Consider the following 20,006-nt stretch of genomic DNA (forward strand, 5'->3'; position numbering starts at 1 on the left):
AGTCCACACACAGAAACTTTTGGCATCATTACATCTGGCCACAGGTTGCGGGTTAGCCCCCACCAGCCTCAGGAATCATGTTCTTCAGTTGTCATGAGCCTCAGTGCCCTGACTCCTAATTGGTTGTTGGATTGTAGAGAAGGGGCTATCAGCGGCTCCACTGGTGGCAAACTTTACTGCCACACTACTGTGAACCTGTTCCAGGAGTGCATATTATCCACTCTTTCCTATGTGGAAATGGGGCCTGCTGTTGTTAAGAGGCAATATAAATTCCCAGTAGAAGTGGGAGCCATGGAGATGGGTAGCAGGACTTGGTGGCAGGAAACCATTACATGAATACAAACACAGCTATGGGTATATCACTGGATTAAAATGTAGCTATTAGGTAGGTAGGGCAGTTTCTCCTTGAGACCTGGAAAGGAGTAATCAAATGATTTCTGAGCATGTACTAACAGGGCCCCTGAGTTTGCTGGTCTGGTCATATGAATGCTGCTATGTGGGCACAAAAGATGGACATTGACTCAAAATGCATCTCATTATTTGTGATGAATGCAGCAAGAGTTTCAGGATAAGGTTTCCTGACTCCCAATTTAAATAAGAATTATGAGCCATGTAAATTAATATGACAAGCTTGTTGTTTGGGGTGAACTTCATCAGCGTCCCTCCACCTTCATTGCAAATAAATCTCATGTGCTGTGCAGAGTATAATGGTTTGTTGAAATGAACTACTGGATTTATAATTTAAGTTCTAGGGACATTTTTAAAATAAGCCAATGGCAAAAAGACTGTGCTCCAAAGAAAAATAACAAGAATTCTTGTTAATTTGCCAAAAGTGAATATAATGGTGTGCATTTCTTCCTAACCTGTATGAAATTGAGCACATAAATTATACAGAACATTTCAGTTGACCCAGAATATGTCACTTGTAATGAATGGTGATGGGTAAGCAAGCTGTACGTATATGCCAAATACTTCAGCCCAAAATGTTGAGGTATCTGTGCTTCTTCACTAATTTGGGGCAGCATAAATAGATACCCAAACTTATGTTTATACAACATGATGCTGAGGGAACCAGTATCCCTGACAACACATTTTGTGCCAAATAACTGGTATGCTAGGCTTAGGCATGAGATGGGCACCAACACAAGAGATAGAATGAACTTTTAAAACAAAGGTTGTTGGCTAATTAGCAAGATACTATACACTAAGGTAATACGGATACTTACGATCTTAAAGGTGCTTGTTGATAGGTTCTTAAGACTCAAGAGACCCTGTTGGCTGTAAATATTCAGTCCTATCTTTCTCTGGTCTATTCTCTTCCTTATCAACTCCCCTTTCCCTCCTATCCTCCAACTGACTCCTCCATTGTCTTTCTACTCAACTTACAGTTAACTCCCAACTGACTGGAACCTCCAGCCAATCAAGAGTCCTCTGTCACCCAGACCAATCAGACGGCATTTACCTGATTCAGGCCACACCTGATAAGTTCTCAAAGTGATGACCTCTCTCTCCTCTCAGAACCCACCACTTAGCAACTACTACTAAACGGGCTTGAAACTTTTGTTAATAGTACAAGGCCTTGAACTTTGTCACAGATTTTTTTGTTTGTTCCAAACATAAACAGGCATATATGACCACAGTCCGCTGTATTTTCCCTAAATTTCAAGGACATTTAGGCAGTTTCTTAGAGTCATGCTCACTTTGTTATTTCATGCTTGTTATGCTCTGAACAGTTCACAAGAAAGCGTAATAAAAAACCCAACCATCAGTGTCCATAATATCCACATAAAAGACAGTTCAAACGAACGTAATAATCAAAAAATTAAATAGGCATAAAAATAACTTATTAAAAGTGCATTACCGGCAATAGCAAGGTAAAACACCCTCTGGCCTGCATGCTAACAACAGAGTTAAAGCCCTGAAGAGGGAGATAGCACTAGACCGCAGCTCCAGTTGTTATAAGGAACAGAGTGAGACACCCTCTACTGGTAACAAGCAGCAGATAGCAAAGCTCGTTCTTCTGGTGATGGTATTGAAAGAACAAGCAGTTTTTCATAATCTGATTGGCCAGAGGTCAAGCAGGTCATTGATTAGGTACTTGCTTTCATGTATAAATTTAAAATTAGTCTCCTAGAGATTGACCCGCATAAAGCAAATCACAGTATGATAGTTTATCATATAAATCAGAGAGCTGTACACAAGACCAAGAAGGCACACAAGATAATTTCCTCCACACAGTGGAGGAAATCAAGCTCAGTATTAGCATTTGTAGCTGTTGGCCATATCAACCTGTGTCTTAAGGACATCTTCAATTTCCTAATTGCTCTCTAGTAACTTTTAATCAGCTGTGTATAATTTCCTAAATCACCTTTTGTGAAATACACCCTTAAAAAAGTATAAAAATGCTGTATGACTGTTTATTTTTATATAAAAGGGTAAAGTTATACTATAACTCTTCATTACACAAACCATCTCACAAATTTATTTGAACTGTGTTGTTATCATTTCAATTGGCTGGCAGAGGCAGCACCAGGGAATTCCTGCTTTGCAGATGACAGTAATTGGAACTCTGTGGGTTTCTAGCCTCTTCTATCTCAAATTGGAAAATAATTACAACTCATTGATTAGCTATCCTAACCAAATAAAAAGTATCAAGTAAAATACCATAAGCTGATTCCCTCTTTGAAGTACCTAAATAGGTATTTGTGGCAATTTATTATTAAACTTGTTGTCCATGGATTATTAGAATGACACTATAAAATGTAAATGCTGCTGATCTTGCTCTCATAAATTAAATATATTGGGCACAATCTGGAGAAAGTTAGGCATGTCTAAATTCATTGAAACTAATGGGACCTATCTTTTGGAAGCTGGGTCATGCATGCAGCACAATGAAGTGGGAACATGATCATGAAAAGGATTTCAGTACTTCAGATACGAGGATGCCACTTTTGAATGCACCACTACATTTAAAAAATCCCAGCAAATGGAAACACAACAGGGTGACTTGTTCCAGCTCACCTGCTTTTTCTGAATATTTAGGAGTTTTTTGAGGTGGTGTGAGAAAAGGCAGGCATTAGGGAAAACATTAAAAGGTTTGATTTCGCACCCAGGGGCGTAGGAGGGGGCGCGGTGGGGGTGGTCCGCCCCAGGTGTCATCCCTGAGGGTGTGTGTGACAAAATCCCCCTGGGCGGATTGCCGCCGCGCCAATCGCTCCCCTGTGGGTGGATTGCCCCACCCCTGGGTGCATGGCATGTGTGCCACTCTGGGTGCCTGAGCAGCTAGCTCCACCGCTGTTTGCACCTCCATTCTGAAGGGGCACAGTGAATTTTACCATTTCTTTTTGTTACATGTAAGGTAAAGGTAAAAGACGCCTGGACGCTTAAGTCCAGTTGAATTTGACTATGAGGTTGCAGTGCTCATCTCCACTTTCAGGCCGAGGGAGCTGGCATTTGTCTGCAGACAGGTTTCTTGGTCATGTGGCCAGCATGACTAAGCCACTTCTGCCTCAACGGAAGATTGTGACGGAAGCCAGAGCGCACAGAAATGCCGTTTACGTTCCCGCTGCAGCAGTATATATTTATCTACTCATGGTAGTATGGTTTCGAACTGCTAGGTTGGCTGGAGCTGGGACAAAGTGACAGGAGCTCACCCCATTGCACGGATTCAAACTGCTGACCTTACGATCAGCAAGTTCAAGAGGTTCAGTGGTTTAGACTATAGCACCACCCGCATCCAACTTGTTACATGTATAGACCAGATCTCATGCTGTGTTTAAAATGAAGGAAATATCAGCTGGTGCAAAATGCAATAGCCAGGGTCTGCTTTATTCTAGCATAAAAGCTTGGTAGTATTCATTCTGCACTGAACACAGCCCCTCCTCAGCCATCTCTGTCTTCCCATGCCACACCACTCACTGGCTTTGCTTTGCACCTGGCTTGAGTATTTTTTGCCTAGCTGGAGTGCATCCTTGAACTTTGACAATGATTCCTGCTTGCCTGGATGGAGACTAGAGAGGAAGTGTGTGTGTGTCTGTGAATTTTCCTTCTGTACAAATATTAATATTGTGAAGGAATGGGTTTCCCAAACCCAAAACTGACTGTGCAGGCATTTTTAAACTGCACCAAAATCCCCATTTCTCCTTAGCGAAAATGCATAAACTTTAGCCGTTGAGCAAATGCAAAACAAGAACACAGCTCTCTCCCTTATCAGTTTGACGGCAAGACTGGCCTTGACTTTACCAGTAGAACAGTTACAGACATATCTTATGTTCTGACCACAAATGACGGGGAGACCCAAGTCTGGGACTAACGCCAGAGCATGTTCTCGGAAGTAGTGACCTTTTGCTCCAAGATAGGAGTAGGAACAGGAATATCCTTTTATGGTCAGGAGTGCAGGAAGGAAATCCCTTTTATGGTTGAGAGTACCAGAGCAGGAACATATGTGATGTCAACCTGCATACATAGGCTGATGTGGTTGGAAGGAGGGAGAGGGTGCCTGGAGGATATAAATACTGCATGAAATTTGTCATTTCTTTGGACTTGCTGTGGACTAATCACGCAAGTGGCTTCTGCTATCCGGAGAGCAGAATAAACTCTTTCTTTGAACCAACTCGGTGTCATTTTTACTTCCTTCCTCCTGTCCCGGAGCAACGCAGACCCAATCAGTGAACTCCAATAAGGCTACAATTGCTCTGCCTAGTTTTGCCTCTGGCCCTGTCCCACACTGACCAGTGCCCCTCAGAAGGTTCTTCAGAAGCAAATGTGGACCTTGGACTGATAAGATTTCCTGCCCTTGGTCTATATGAACACTTTGCATTTTTGAAAAAGTAGAAACAGCAACCACAAAATATGCAAAATGGAGCTTTCATTCCAGAAGATGTGGAATGGATTTAGCATTTCTAAAAGAAGGAACATACAGTGTGGGGGACTCACTCATTAGCATCTCTTTTATAAGCAGGCATCCTTCCTGTTGTACTGGAACTATGATAACTCATATCCGTAGCACAATTGCGCAGCATGCAGTATGGATCATGAGGGCCCAATGCAGAGCTAATCCCTGAAAGACAGCCCATTTAAACAGAATGGGGGAAGGCATAGATGCAGTGGACAGCAAAAATTAAAGGGGTATGTGCGATAAACTTGTATAGGGCAATAGGAGCCAAAAGGGGAATTCAAAATGGCAGATGTAAGTAAAACAAAGTGGTGGGGCCTCTAAATCAAGACTCAACAACTTGTGGTCAATCAAACCATACGGAGCTCATCTGAGTATATCTATTTGTGGCAGAAGAGGTGAATGATAACTCCAATCCCCTGCCCCCTCCTGTTTTTGCAGCCTTAGGAAAGCAGCTGAACCAAAAAGTTAGTTGTTGGTTTTTTGATACCCCCCACCCCCATTGGCCACAACTGGTTTAATATGAGTAACAGGAGTTTGAAGCTGAAGAAGAAAGTGAAGAGGAAGTGCAGAAAGTTGGAGAAAAGAATAAATGAGCTGCTTTTGTTATCGTTTTGGTATCCTGGTGTAATAAGCTATACAGATCATTCACCATAGCTAGGGCCGTTTATTATAAATGAGTTACTGGTGTGAACATGTATAGTTCCAAGCCAGTAGAACTGTATTGACACTGAGAAGAATGACAGAAAGCTAACTACTTAATTATAGTCCAGAGTACATCCAATAACTTCCCACGTAAATTCTGTCCTGTCAAATGTGCCCAGCAAGCTGTGACATTAATTAACATTGCAAAAATGGCTAGTTGGGAAAAGTGATGTTGAAATGTGAAAAGTAACGGATGCCGAGTAATCATAGCACCTCTACATGCACCAAACTTAGCAGGCGTGTGGAACTTCTCATTCACTTTTCTGATTTCAGCCACTTTTGGAATGTTCCTTGGATGCAGCCAAGGTGATAAATTAAGCGATAAAACCTTGGTCAACCCTACTGAGAGAGAAATGAATACAGAGTTAAAATATCACAGCTCCACAGATGGCAAATGCACAACCTTCTGAACTGCAGAGGAAAATACTTCCAGGCACTGAACTACTAGTGCTTGGTTAATGCTTTTGGATTCTTTTAAGTATCAAAGTCTCCACTGGTGGTAAAATACCACATTTCTGTCGATTTGATAACCATGTCTTAAAAGCTGGACAGCCAACAAATGGACTGGTTTTCCCATGTTACTATAAACTTTATATTGATCACCTGATACTCCAAAATGGTTCGTAATGACAACACTGTTGCCACACTTTATGTTTCATTATGTAGCAGCACAGAAATGCTTAGTGGTAATTTTAATTAACAAGTCATAGCTCAAAAAGCTGGTACTTCACTGAAGATATATGATGTACATGTGCCTTTTTAAATCTGTGGCAACTAGGGATGCAATTAATATCAATGATTTTCATTTCCTGAAGAGAAAACAACGCACTCAATGTATCAAGACAGGCATCTAATACATGACAAATTTCTAAACAGTTCTCATGGATCTGCTGGGGTGTGTGTGTGATATTCCCCAGAATACAGAGTATGTACAGAGTATGTGTGATTTTGGCTTTAGAGGGTTGAGCCAATCACTAGTTTTGTGCAGCAGAGATAGTCACCAGTTACTTTCATTTGCCATTATGTTTTCATCATATAAATAGGTCATAACTGGCAGGTTTGGTGGAGATTGGAGGGAAGGAGAAAGACAGAGGAGACAATGATAAACATCAGAGTGGTGAAGAGAGGGGTACTTAGAGCAACCTTTCATGGCTCCCCAGCTCAAGTGGATTTGGGCTAGAATCGTTTTCATAAATGGACCTTGATGGCCCCTTTCCAACAAAGACTGAGGGGGCTGGAGACTCTTCAGCCCCCTAAAGTTGGCATGCCTGGTATAAATTTCTCCCCCATCCCTAGTCTGGTGCAGTAGGAGCCTGGGTGGGTAGCAGGATTTATGGCACCCTGGCAGGCTGCGGTGTAGAGCATCACTAGTGGCTCAGTGTGGTGGGGACTCAAAGCAGTGGTTGGTGGAAGTGCTTGTTCCAGCAGTTCAGTGGCAATTCAGGAAGGTGTCCAGGGTACCTAGTGGCAACAGAGGCTTAAGCAAGCCATGGGGACAGGGGACACTGTACCCTGTCCCTCCCAATCTGCCACCTGAGGCAAGAGGCACACAGTATGACCAGCCCTGGCAACACTAACTTGCCCCCGGACAAAATGGAGTGGCTCATCTGGGGATGATGAGGTAAAGGACTTCCCAACCTACAGCATGTCAAGCAATATGCTAACCTCAGCCAGGCTGCCAGAACACTTAGTCTGAAAGTATTCAGAGAAGGTGGCTGAATCACAGGGGTCCCTGGGGCCATTAGAACTGAATTTTCCTTCAGGAATAACAATACATGATGAGAAGACTGGATGTGATGTCTTGTTTTCATAAGAGTTCTCTTCTTGATGTAGAGTATATTATCCCTTAGAAGCTTTTGCAAGCATTTGTGTGAGTTGTTCTTTAGTCGTTTAGTCGTGTCTGACTCTTCGTGACCCCATGGACCAGAGCACGCCAGGCACTCATTTGTGTGAGTGTGCATGGTTATTTCCTCTGAGTGACACAATAGAGAACTGGAGCATTTTGGGGTCACAAAAGTGTTTTCTGAAATAATTGCTTAAAAGTTGGAAGATTCAGCTCAGATTTCTAAAGATGCCCTTCATCTCTGTGTTAAAGCACTCTTGAATCATCCCTGCCAGATTCTGCCAATGCAGAAGGAAGAGAAGGGGGGGAAATGAGACAAAATCTATGTTATCAAGAGGATTGAGCAGATGTCCCTGGACCTCCAAGGCACTTAGCTAGAACCTAGAGAGGGAGAGATATATGGTGTCACAACCATTCAAATACTCCCAAAGCAACAAGCCATTTACTGCAAGCTTCTGTGAAAGCCCAATAAATAAATCACAATGAAATAGAACCGCAAAGCTTTTTCCGGCTAGGAAATAAGCATTTGGTAAGTATGAGGTATTGTTTTTCAGTGCACCTGCCATGAACATGATCTTTGCAAAAATCAGGTTACATGTTCAGGGGGTTTTTGTAAGCCATGTAATTTTAATTTTTACTGAATGGAGTCATTCTAAACACAGAACCACTGATCCAGGGAGCCACGTGTAGGCTCAGCGATACACGTACAGGGGACTTGTCAATTTTTTATTCCAGTTGTAACCCTTGTACAGTTTGGATGTTGCACCGGACTGGGGGGGGGGGTGTCCACTGATCCCCATGAGTGGCTTCCACGGCTGCTGTGAGGAGAGGGAGTTACACAATCTCATTGCCTCAACAGAAGACCCATCATAATTATGGAATAATCCTAATCAGTATTTGATCATTACTACAGTGAAGAAAAATGTATGTATATCCTACCCTTCCTTCTGAAGGAGCCCGGACAACATAGGAAGCTGTGAAACCATTGGCCCATCTAACTCATTATTGTCTACCCTGACTGGCAGTGGCTCTCTAGGTTTCAGACATGGGACATTTCCACTCCAGCCAGGAGATGCTAGGTGCCCTTCTGTTCCTAGCCAATGGCCTGCATGCATTGTTTGGACTTCATGCATCTGCTGCAGAATATAACTGATTTTTCAAGGATAAGCATTCTGCACTAACCAGTATTTCAATTATGTTCACTGTATAAGAGCAATAGCTTTTTCTCATGACACTCAGAAAAAGCATAAACCAGAAATTTGAAGTTAAATAGTACTTGCAAGGGGAACACTTTGATGCCCTAAAGGATATCTGTCTCTGCAAATGCTGATGAAGGAGCACTGCTAACTCTTACTGTCGGGAAGGTCACTTTCTTGGAACTTCCTCCAAGCAACTGTAGGAAAGAGATGATCGATGGTGCTAAATCTCCACTTCTCTCTCGCTCACATTCACACATGAAATGCAAACAAACACAAGCCAAGTCTGATCTGTCAGACATTTGATTAATTGGGAGGATTTTCAAGAAATGTCCAAAGATCTTATACAAGGGTTGTCATCTCCTTTACAAGTGGTACAAAACCAGCCCAAGTTCATAACTTGTCACTATCCCATGGATAATTTTTTTAAAAAAATATTTGCAGCTTCCTATATACCAATTATGACTTAGAAAAAGGAATTAAAATCCACAATGTTTAGGTTTATTCATGAAACACTTTCTACGTTATACCACATCCTTCATTACAAAGTGAGATGGCTACTGCTGAAGTCTGGATGTTCATCATGGCTGAGATGCAAAAGCATGCTGGGGGGGGGGAGTTTGGATATATGCTCAGGATAAATCTACTGGGAGTCACCTCCTACCCCTTGAGCCGTTTGTTATATCCACCACACTATTCCCCTTGTGTTGCTGGGTGTGTATTTATTAATTGTATCCACTGTAATTGATTATGACCCCCACCCTATCTGCATTGTGCTTCCTTCACATTGAAATGATTGAGGTGGAATAATGTAATGACAATACAAATTACGTAATTAATGCCAGACACAGCAAAGTGATAAACTGGTGTTCCCTGGACCCCTCTCTTGCATGCATTCCCAGCTCTCATTATTGCTGCTGCTACCAGACACTCATCTGGCAAGGCTCTCTGCAGACCCTGCCCTGCCTCTCTCTACCCTCTGAAGAAGGGCCAAGGTTGGTGGATGGGAGAGGGCCTGCCCTGCTGCTGTAGTTTGCCACCACAGTGAGAAATGTTCTTTGAACCGGATGTGGCTCACTCATCAGGGTAGAGCAACAATGCCACCTTCCCAGCAGGTGTGTTGCTGCCACTTATATCTGGATGGGCAAGGGCAAGATGGAAGGGCAATTGGTGCCCTGTGGGTGCACTGGAATAGTTAACCTGGTGCTCCCCATCAGCACACCTTCACTGCACTAACGTCCCTCCTGCCCAGCCCCTTCTTACTGCTCGTAAATGGCAGTGACACATTGTGGCTCTGGTTTAAATTTAGAAAAAAAATGTAAGCAGCATTTCTAGCCACTGTGGCACTTTCTCTGCCACCTCACCCAGAATGCATCACTCTGAGGAAGGACCCTCTTGGTCTTGGTCCTTCCTCAGAGTGAGGCAGGGAGGAGGCGGAGAAAACACCAGTGTTGTTGCTGCTAATGGAGTGGCAAAACAAAGGGGGTGGGATTAAGCGGAGGAGAGGAGGAAGAATGGGGATGTAAGAGGGGAAGAGGAGAAATAAGATTGGTGATGAGGAAAAGAATATAATGGCAGCTTTGCTGCTGCAATATCACACACTGGGATGATTATATGCATTCCGTAGGAAATATTATACCTCTTTCTGCATTCTCTAAGGCATATCTCATCCCACATTTTCCTAGATATATTCTTCTTGAGATTATTAAAATATCAATTCTGCATTTTCTTGGGCTTTTTGTGATCAGTGATGCAGCCCTACTTTTTTGTGTATCAATGAAAGCCAGCAAGGCAGGAAATGGGAATGCAGATGATTAGTGAATAATGGAACAGTAATTTGTTTTCTCTTGAGAGAACATTTAAATTTGGTCAATTAAACCTAAAAACAGCAGAGGTCAAATCTGTTATAGGCAAGAGCTGCAACATCTCCCACCTCAGTTATCTAATTTCTTACAAACCAGAAAGAGGGGGTGGAGGGGGGGGGAAACACTACGGTATTTTCAGTGTACCTGAAAATGGAAAGTAAATAAAAAATAGATTAAGGATAGGGTTATCTAAAAATAGAATGACCTTTACAAGGGGTGCTCTGGCCAAAACCTGATATGCAATTCCCACAGGAGATACACTGTTTAGAAAGCAGTTTAAACATTGGTTGTAAACTGATTTTTAAAGATCAAATCCTAATAAAGATTGTAGCATTTATATGTCAAATGCCAAGCATCCAAAGCACTTTGCATATATTGAACTTAATGAGACTTACATCTGAGTAGACATGGCACTACCCCACACCCACGCTCACTTCACTCTGTTTTGTGTGCCTTTTTGTTATAGGTGGAAACACTCCTGAAGCTGGCAGACATTCTGAAGGTCTAGTGCATGGATGGCCAACCTGTGGCCCTCCGTTTATTGCTGGACTCTAGCTTTTATCAACCCCAGCCTGCAAGTGGTAAAAGCTCATGGGAGCTGCAGTCCAGCAACATCTGGAGAGCCATAAGTTCCACACATCAGACGCAGTATAACTTTTGCAAGTGCCTGATTAGTGCTAGTCAACATATGTAATAATTATCTAACCACTGTAGGTGTGTGCATGATAATATCATATGCCTGTGGTATATCCCTCCCTTCCAGCTTATTTATTGCTCTTCAGAACAGTTTAGTTTCTAAACCTGTAAAAGCAAAATTAATAGCAACAATAGATTTGGACACTGACCTTTGAATCCCATATAGAATTGCCCTATATCTAGTATTGATTTGCTACTTTTTTATATATTAAACCAGCACTGACAAAGTTGGCTGCCTCATGTCTGTATTTTCCTGGATGTTACCCAGAGGGTGGGGTAGGATTTCTGAAAGGCGGCACTTTGTCCTGGATCTTAGGCAAGTCAAGTTATTAATTTTTGAAATGAAAAAGGCTGAAACTAACAATCCTGCAGGCAGCATATATTTTCTTTAGTAAACTAAGTATTTTTAAACAAACAAACAAGCAAGCAAACAAATAAATAAATATCATCCCACAGTAAGCCAAGTTCAATCTATTACGAATTGACTCTTTGTAACCTCTCAATCATAACCCTCACAAAATCAGCTGGAGATATTCAGTCATCCAAAGTTTAGAACTGTAATTGGAGTTACAAACATTGGTAAACTTCTTACAATTCCTACTAGTAAATAACTATTTGACTGCAGACATTGCATTTTGATCCATGCCACTTGTAAACTGTAATTAGACTTCATGCACCAATGACATTAGCATCATAAATGCCTACATACTGATTTTAAAATAATTAATTTTCTTTTTCATCTCTCCTTTTACCATCTATTACTCTGCTATTGCTGTGCTTTTCAAATTGAGGTGTCTTAGGGTTCTTGGGCAGTGATATCAGAGAAAATCAAGGTGGACAAGGCTCTGTAAAATATTCTATCTTATCTGTCGAAAGCAGTAAGCTTCTGAATACCAGTTGCTGTGAATTGCAAATGGGGAGAAGGCTGGGGCACTCAAGTCTTGCTTGCAGGTTGGCTTGTGAAAAGAGAACGCTGGACCAGATAGATGGACCTGGTCCTCAAGGGCTTTCCTTATGTTCTTATGTTAACAGACAGAATGCTCACCATCCCCAGAAATTTTCAACGGCAGGGGAATGCTGCATTTTGTTTGGGGACACACTATCAGTTTATGATGGATAACAATTATGCCCAACAGGCCAGACCAGTGACTGACTGACTGACTGATTGTATTTCTATGCCAGTGTTTTCATTGAGAGTGCATTCTAAAGCATGACCCCAATCTTTTGAAACACACAAGGCTTATATGGCAGGTGCCCAGGCCTTTGTTGGAAGGGCTCCCTGAAGTTAGAAAGCTATTAAGATAGCCACTGACACATTTCAAAAAAGAAAAGAAAAGAAAGAGGGAAATTCATCACAAAAAAGGAAGACAAAAGAGGGCACAGAGTTGCACACAATTTGTGAAACAAAAGGTATTTTTAGCGGTGCAGGTGTAAGAAAGCAAAAGTGTTCTGGAGCTGTGTACCAGAGATAATATGGGGACTTCTTCAGGCTGAACTCCATTTAGACCCTTAAGATGTTTATTACATTTTTGTCAAGGATAGATTATTGCAAGCATATGAAATTCAAACTTTACGCATATTAACTACTGCAGGGCTTCTTATGTTAGGCCTTGGGAGAACATCAATGAACTAAGTCACATAGATTTCATTAGGAAAATCTGAGAGCAGTTAAGTTTGTTGTTTAACCATGTTAAGCAACAGAGAAAATCACCAAGAAGAGCTAGATAATAATAAATGGAGTAGTAGCTGGTGATGCAAAAATGGAATTGAGAATTTTGGTTGATGGAGTGAAATGCTTAGTTTTGTAACATGTAAAATAAGCCACACAACAATATTAATAATATAATTTAATCCACAGTATAAACCTGTGGGAGTAAGTAATAATATTATTCTGCTGGTGTAAGTTTATTATTAATATATAAAAAATAATATTGTAAGATAGTCTAATTTTTGTATATTTCCCATGGAATATATAAAAGCATTGTATAAAAAATTGAATGTGCTAATTTTGGTGTCTAGATGTAAAGTTAGAAATTAGTAATTTAAATAAAAATACATCTTGCCATATTGAAGAAGGATGAGACCTGCTGAGTTATATGACTTTCTGTCTGCTGCCCAGGTAGCAGACATCTTCAAGGCCTCTGCTCTCCCTTCTTATGGTTCTTTATCTTCAAACTGGATACGGACTAGGCAGGTATTCAAACAATTTTAGATGAAAACAAAGTATCCTATTTTAACTAACATTGATTAATATTCTTTTCATCCTCCCTTTCTAAGAGTAGGATCCTTAAAACTGTATGCATACTAACCTTTTAAGGACAGTTCTAAGAGAACAGCCATCTGTTCAATATGGTAGAGGTTGTGCTAATTAACCCACTTATATTCTATGGAAAAATGTCAGCTGCTTCAATATAATAACGGCTATGGATGCTAAAATTTCTGTTTTGGGGAAACCTCCCCCCAAAATAGTGATTTAAAGCTTTTGGAGCTGTTTCCGCTCCTTTTCCCATCACGTTGCCATACATTCGGGTTTCCCCAGATATTTTGCTGATTGGGCAAAATTCTCCCCTGACACCATTTTTACACCCAAAAGCCAGGACATGTCAAGAATTTTCCTGATGTCTGGCAAGCCTAGCATGGGTGAGCCCACTCAATAAGGAACCATGCAGGGAACAGGATGATATTACTACTACTACTTTATTTATTACTTTATTAATTACTTTAATACTTTATTAATGGTTGCCATCAATTTGATTTGAAGTAATTTTTTAATGAAATGATTTTAGAATGTTGTATTATTTTATTGTTGTTAGCCGCCCTGAGCCCGGCTTCGGCTGGGGAGGGCAGGATATAAATATATTATTATTATTATTATTATTATTATTATTATTATTATTATTATTATTATTATTATTATATTTGTATACTGCCTTCAGGGCTGTTCACAGTGCTGTAAAGTTAGTCACAATCAGTTAATTCAATTGGGATGCAAGATGTCAACACTAATGGCAATAAATAATACTGTGGGGGTTATTGCTTTTGTTTGTTATTATGATATGTATTTGTGTTTTTATATTGTAAACTGCCCTGTGATCTTTGGATGAAGGGTGGTATAGAAATTAATTAATTGAATGATTAAGAATGAGGACAATGTTACTGAGTATGGGAATATTTTTTGCAAGGAGTGCTAAAAGATTTCAAATGAGGGTGTTTTTTAGCATTGCTGAAAATATTCATGAAAGGCTAAGTTGTTTCAACTCTAATTCTAACAGATTTGCATCATGGCAGTCCTAACACATTGCGGGAAGGTTGGAGCAAGCACATTATCTATAAATGGTCAGACATCAGGGAGTTCATTCTTATCCCCTCTGAGATATTTCAAGTTAAGAAAAGTCAATGGGCTGTATACAATGCTAGTCCTACTTGGAGTAGATTCTCTGGAATTAATATACATGACTAATTTAGGGTCACAAATTTCAATGAAAACAACAATAGAGTTCCAGACAACTTGATGACAATGAATTCAATGGGTGTATTCTGAGGAAAAAGACAACAGAATTCCAGATTTGAATTGATGACAATGAGTTGCACCAGCATCTACAGAAGAACATAGGAAAAGCCCGCAGGATCAGGCCAGTGGCCCTTCTAGTCCAGTATCCTGTTCTCACTGTGGCCAACCAGATGCCTGTGAGAAGACAACAAACAGAATGCAAGCTCAATGGCACTCAGCCCACCTGTGATTCCCAGCAACTGGTATTCAGAAGTGTACTGCCTCTGATAGTGGAAGCAGGACTTAGCCATCATGGCCGGTAGCCACTGATAGCCTTATTCTCCATGAATTTGTCTAATCCTCTTTAAAGCCATCCAAGTTGGTGGCCACCACTGACTCCTGTGGGAGCAATCTCCACAATTTAACTATGTGCCACATGAACAAGTACTTCCTTTGATATGTCCTGGATCTTCTAACATTCAGCTTCATTGGATTCGGGAATTCTAATGTAATGGGAGAGATCGAAGCTTTTCTCTATCCCTTTCACTATGCCATGCATACAAAAGCTGTTGTCTGTTCATGCAAAAGTCTTACTAATCCAAATACATTTCCCTTTATTATACATCCTTCTGTATGAATATACTTTCTTTCCTGGATTATAAACTCTGAATATTTTCAATGGCTATCTTGCTAAATTGTGTTTACCTACTGTGTGAACAAAAAAAATGATATTCAATTTTTTAAAATGGGAATAAAATCCTTCCATTAGTAGTTTCAACTTCCTGGAGAAAACTGAGTTACCTTTTATAAAGGCACCAGAAATAGTTCTATCAGTTTCATAATATACTTTTGGTAATCCATTTTTTTAAAAAGATATTTATTAAAGTTTCAGCATATAACAAAAATAAGAGAAAAAAGTAAAAGAAAAGAAAAAAAACAACAAAAATGAAAATACAAAGTAAAAACAGTTAAAAACAAATCAGTTTTCCATATCTTATCTTTCATTTGCTTGTTTCCCTGACCTCCTCACACCTCCCTTTTTTGTATACCAGTTCAATTAGTTAATCCAGCAACTCCTTTCCCTCTTTGATTTTATCTTAACCTTTTATCTTAATATATTATAACTTTAAATTATCACCTATTAACAATCCATTTTTACATATTCCTTTATAACATTGCTGCTAAAAACCACTTAACTTCAATCCAACATCATTCTAACATTCATTAATTTTGCAGTATTTCTGTAAATAGTTTTAAAATTTCTTCCAATCTTCTTCCACGACTCTTCTCCCTGGTCTCGGATTCTGCCAGTCATTTCCGCCAGTTCCATATAGTCCATCACCTTCATCTGCCATTCTTCCAGAGTGGGTAAATCTTGTGTCTTCCAATATTTTGCGATAAGTATTCTTGCTGTTGTTGTGGCATACATAAAGAAAATTCTATCCTTTTTTGGCACCAATTGGCCGACTATGCCCAGGAGAAAGGCCTCTGGTTTCTTCAAGAAGGTATATTTGAATACTTTTTTTCATTTCATTATAGATCATCTCCCAGAAAGCCTTAATCCTTGGGCACGTCCACCAAAGGTGAAAGAATGTACCTTCAATTTCTTTACATTTCCAACATTTATTATCGGGCAAATGATAGATTTTTGCAAGCTTGACTGGGGTCATGTACCACCTGTATATCATTTTCATAATATTCTCTCTTAAGGCATTACATGCCGTAAACTTCATACCTGTGGTCCATAACCGTTCCCAATCAGCCATCATTATGTTATGTCCAACATCTTGTGCCCATTTAATCATAGCAGATTTCACCGTTTCATCCTGAGTATTCCATTTCAACAGCAAGTTATACATCTTTGACAAAATCTTGGTTTTAGGGTCTAACAGTTCTGTTTCCAACTTTGATTTTTCCACCTGGAAGCCAATTTTCTTATCCAAATTATATGCCTCCATTATCTGATAATAATGAAGCCAATCTCGCACTTTATCTTTTAGTTTTTCGAAACTCTGCAGTTTCAATTTGTCTCCCTCTTGTTCCAAAATTTCCCAATATTTCGGCCATTTGGCCTCCATATTGAGCTTTTTCTGAGCCTTCGCTTCCATCGGTGACAACCACCTTGGGGTTTTATTTTCAAGTAGGTCCTTATATCAAGTAGGGCCAGGCCAGAATATCTTATCCAGACATTAAACAATGCTTTCCTGACAATATGATTTTTAAATGCTTTATGTGCTTTGACCTTACAGTGGTACCCCGCAAGACGAATGCCTCGCAAGACGGAAAACCCGCAAGACGAAAGGGTTTTCTGTTTTGGAGGCGCTTCGCAAGACGAATTTCCCTATGGGCTTGCATCGCAAGACGAAAGCCCATAGGGAAATGCTGGCGGTCGGGAGCAAAGACTTTCGCCCACAGCCGGCCTTCAGAAGAGGACCTCTTCTGAAGGCCGGCGGGGGGCAAAAGTCTTTGCTCCCCCCCCCGCCTGCCTTCCCCCCCCGCCTGCCCCGGGCGATCTTAAAATGCTGGCGGGCGGGAGCGAAGCGTTCGCTGCCGACCCCCAGCATTTTAAAATCTCCAAGGGACAGCAGAGAAGTCTCTGTCCCAGGGAGATTTTAAAATGCTGGGGGTCGGGAGCGTTCGCTGCCGACCCCCAGCATTTTAAAACGCTGTTCCGAAGTGGGAAGGTGGGGCGGGAACATCTGCCCCAGCCGCCCCACTTCGGAACGATGTTCCGAAGGGGGGAGGGGGGCGGGAACATCTGCCCCATCCGCCCCACTTCGGAACGATGTTCCGAAGGGGGGAGGTGGGGCGGGAACAGCTGCCCCATCCGCCCCACTTCGGAACGATGTTCCGAAGGGGGGAGGTGGGGCGGGAACAGCTGCCCCATCCGCCCCACTTCGGAACGATGTTCCGAAGGGGGGAGGGGGGGCGGGAACAGCTGCCCCATCCGCCCCACTTCGGAACGATGTTCCGAAGGGGGGAGGGGGGGCGGGAACAGCTGCCCCATCCGCCCCACTTCGGAACGATGTTCCGAAGGAGGGAGGGGGGGCGGGAACAGCTGCCCCATCCGCCCCACTTCGGAACGATGTTCCGAAGGAGGGAGGGGGGGCGGGAACAGCTGCCCCATCCGCCCCACTTCGGAACGATGTTCCGAAGGAGGGAGGGGGGGCGGGAACAGCTGCCCCATCCGCCCCACTTCGGAACGATGTTCCGAAGTGGGGAGGGGGGGCGGGAACAGCTGCCCCAGCTGCCGGGCTTCGTAGCGCTGCTGCGAAGCCGGGCGGGGGGTGGGGTGGGAACACCTTCTGAAGGCGGGCAGGGGGCGAAAGTCTTTGTCCCCCCTGCCTGCCTTCCCAGGGGCTTTTAAATCGCCCCGACAGCGGAGAAGTCCTCCGCTGTCCGGGGCGATTTTAAAATGCCGCCCGCCAGCATTTTAAGATAGCCCCGCACAGCGGAGAAGTCCTCCGCTGTCCCAGGGTTTTTTACAATGCTGGGGGTAGGAAGAAAAGCCCTTGTCCCCCCCCCAGCCTTCAGAAGAGGTCTGGGGACAGACTGTCCCCGGACCTGGCCTGAAGGTGGTTTCCCTAGGAACGCATTAATTGATTTTCAATGCATTCCTATGGGAAACCGTGCATCGCAAGACGAAAAACCCGCAAGACGAAGAGAATTGCGGAACGAATTAATTTCGTCTTGCGAGGCACCACTGTATCATACCACAAATATACATGCCATCCAAATACATTATTAAAACCTTCTAAATCTAAAATGTCTGTGTTTTCAAGAAGCAGCCATTCTTTCAGCCAGCAAAACGCTGCTGATTCATAATAAAGTTTAAAGTCTGGCAGGGCAAATCCACCTCTTTCCTTTGCCTCCGTTAGTATTTTAAATTTTATTCTGGGCTTCTAATCCAAATCCCATTATCAGAAGGGTCACAAATCCAATTGCCTGATTCACAAATTACTTTTAAACTACTTCTGACATAAATAATAACAATTTAATTGCTAGCACATTGGTTTTCATGACTTTGAATTTTGTCATTAGAACACATGGCATTTCGTATCAGCATTATGATATACAGGTTTGAAAGTTAACTAGGGCTAAAATGAGCTAAAATGACCTCCCAAAATTCTCCACATTATTGTGGGTGGTGAAATTGGGGGTGGCTCTCTAGAGAATATGTTTGTGAGGGTGAGATGATGTTCTCCAACTTTTTGGCACCCTTAATGATGACAAACTTTAAGGGTGCCAAGAAGCAACGGGTTCAGAGATGATGATGATAATTTTTATTTATATCCCGCTCTCCCCAGCCAAGACCAGGCTCAGGGTGGCTAACATCAAATATATAATACATTAAAACATAAGATCAAACAATCGGTTGAAATACAGCTTAAAATCAGAATAAAATCAGATGGCAACCTGTTGGGAACATTAAGTGCTCACCAGGCCCGGCTATTTCTGCTGGTTTCATATGAGCCAGTGAGAAGGGTTAGAGGGACCCCTTACATGCAAGGTCTTGTAAAAAAAAAGGGGGGGGTCAGACTGGACCCAGACCAAAGGCCTGGCGGAACAGCTCTGTCTTGCAGGCCCTGCAGAAAGATGTCAAATCCCACTGGGCCCTGGTCTCTTGCAACAGAGCGTTCCACCATGCTGGGGCCAGGGCTGAAAAGGCCCTTGCCCTGGCCAAGGCCAGCCTAACCTCCTTGAGGCCCGGGACCTCCACGGTTTAATTATTTGTGGACCGTAAGGTCCTCCATTGGGCATACCAGGAGAGGCGGTCCCATAGGTACAAGGGTCCTGGGCCATATAGGGCTTTAAAGGTTAAAACCAGCACCTTAAACCTGACCCTGTACTCCACCAGGAGCCAGTGCAGCTGGTGTAGCACTGGATGAATGTGATCCCACGGCGAGGACCCCGTAAGGAGACTCACCGCGGCATTCTGCACCCACTTGAGTTTCTGGGCCAGCTTCACGGGCAAGCCCGCATAGAGTGAATTACAATAATCGAGCATGGAGGTGACTGTCGCATGGATCACAGTGGCAAGATCAGGGTGGGAAAGGTAAGGGACAAACTGTTTGGCACGGCGGAGATGGAAAAATGCCACTTTTGCTGTAGCTGCGATCTGCACCTCTGTCAGTGAACTGCCATCAGTGCCAGAGGGAGAGAGCAAAAGCCAGAGGGATTCCAGAGGGCGTCCAGGGATCGGGAGAAGCAGCCCATCTTCTGGGGAAGAGAATCAGCGTAGCACCAGTGGAGAAGGGGGGCAGGTGGGGGAAGTGGCGAGGCGGTCCCATGACTCCTTGCCTGGGACTAGCGGGGA

The 20,006-nt window shown here is 42.5% G+C and overlaps 1 protein-coding gene across 7 annotated transcripts in view; it reads right to left on the reverse strand.

The window, feature by feature from the left end:
* Positions 1 to 20,006, reverse strand: part of LOC308585315 (uncharacterized protein) — a 472,994-nt gene that overhangs the window by 232,398 nt on the left and 220,590 nt on the right. For 2 of the 7 annotated variants that reach the window (XR_014007230.1, XR_014007231.1), the window contains exon 1: positions 1,227 to 1,354. The exons of the other annotated variants lie outside the window; for them this stretch is intronic. The gene's annotated coding sequence lies outside the window, so the exon portion shown is untranslated. Of the gene's footprint in view, positions 1 to 1,226; positions 1,355 to 20,006 lie in introns of those variants that run through there. 7 annotated transcript variants of the gene reach the window in all.

The sequence above is a fragment of the Podarcis bocagei genome (genome assembly GCF_964188305.1).
Source record: "Podarcis bocagei genome assembly, chromosome: 4".
In the NCBI taxonomy this organism is placed as follows: domain Eukaryota; kingdom Metazoa; phylum Chordata; class Lepidosauria; order Squamata; family Lacertidae; genus Podarcis; species Podarcis bocagei.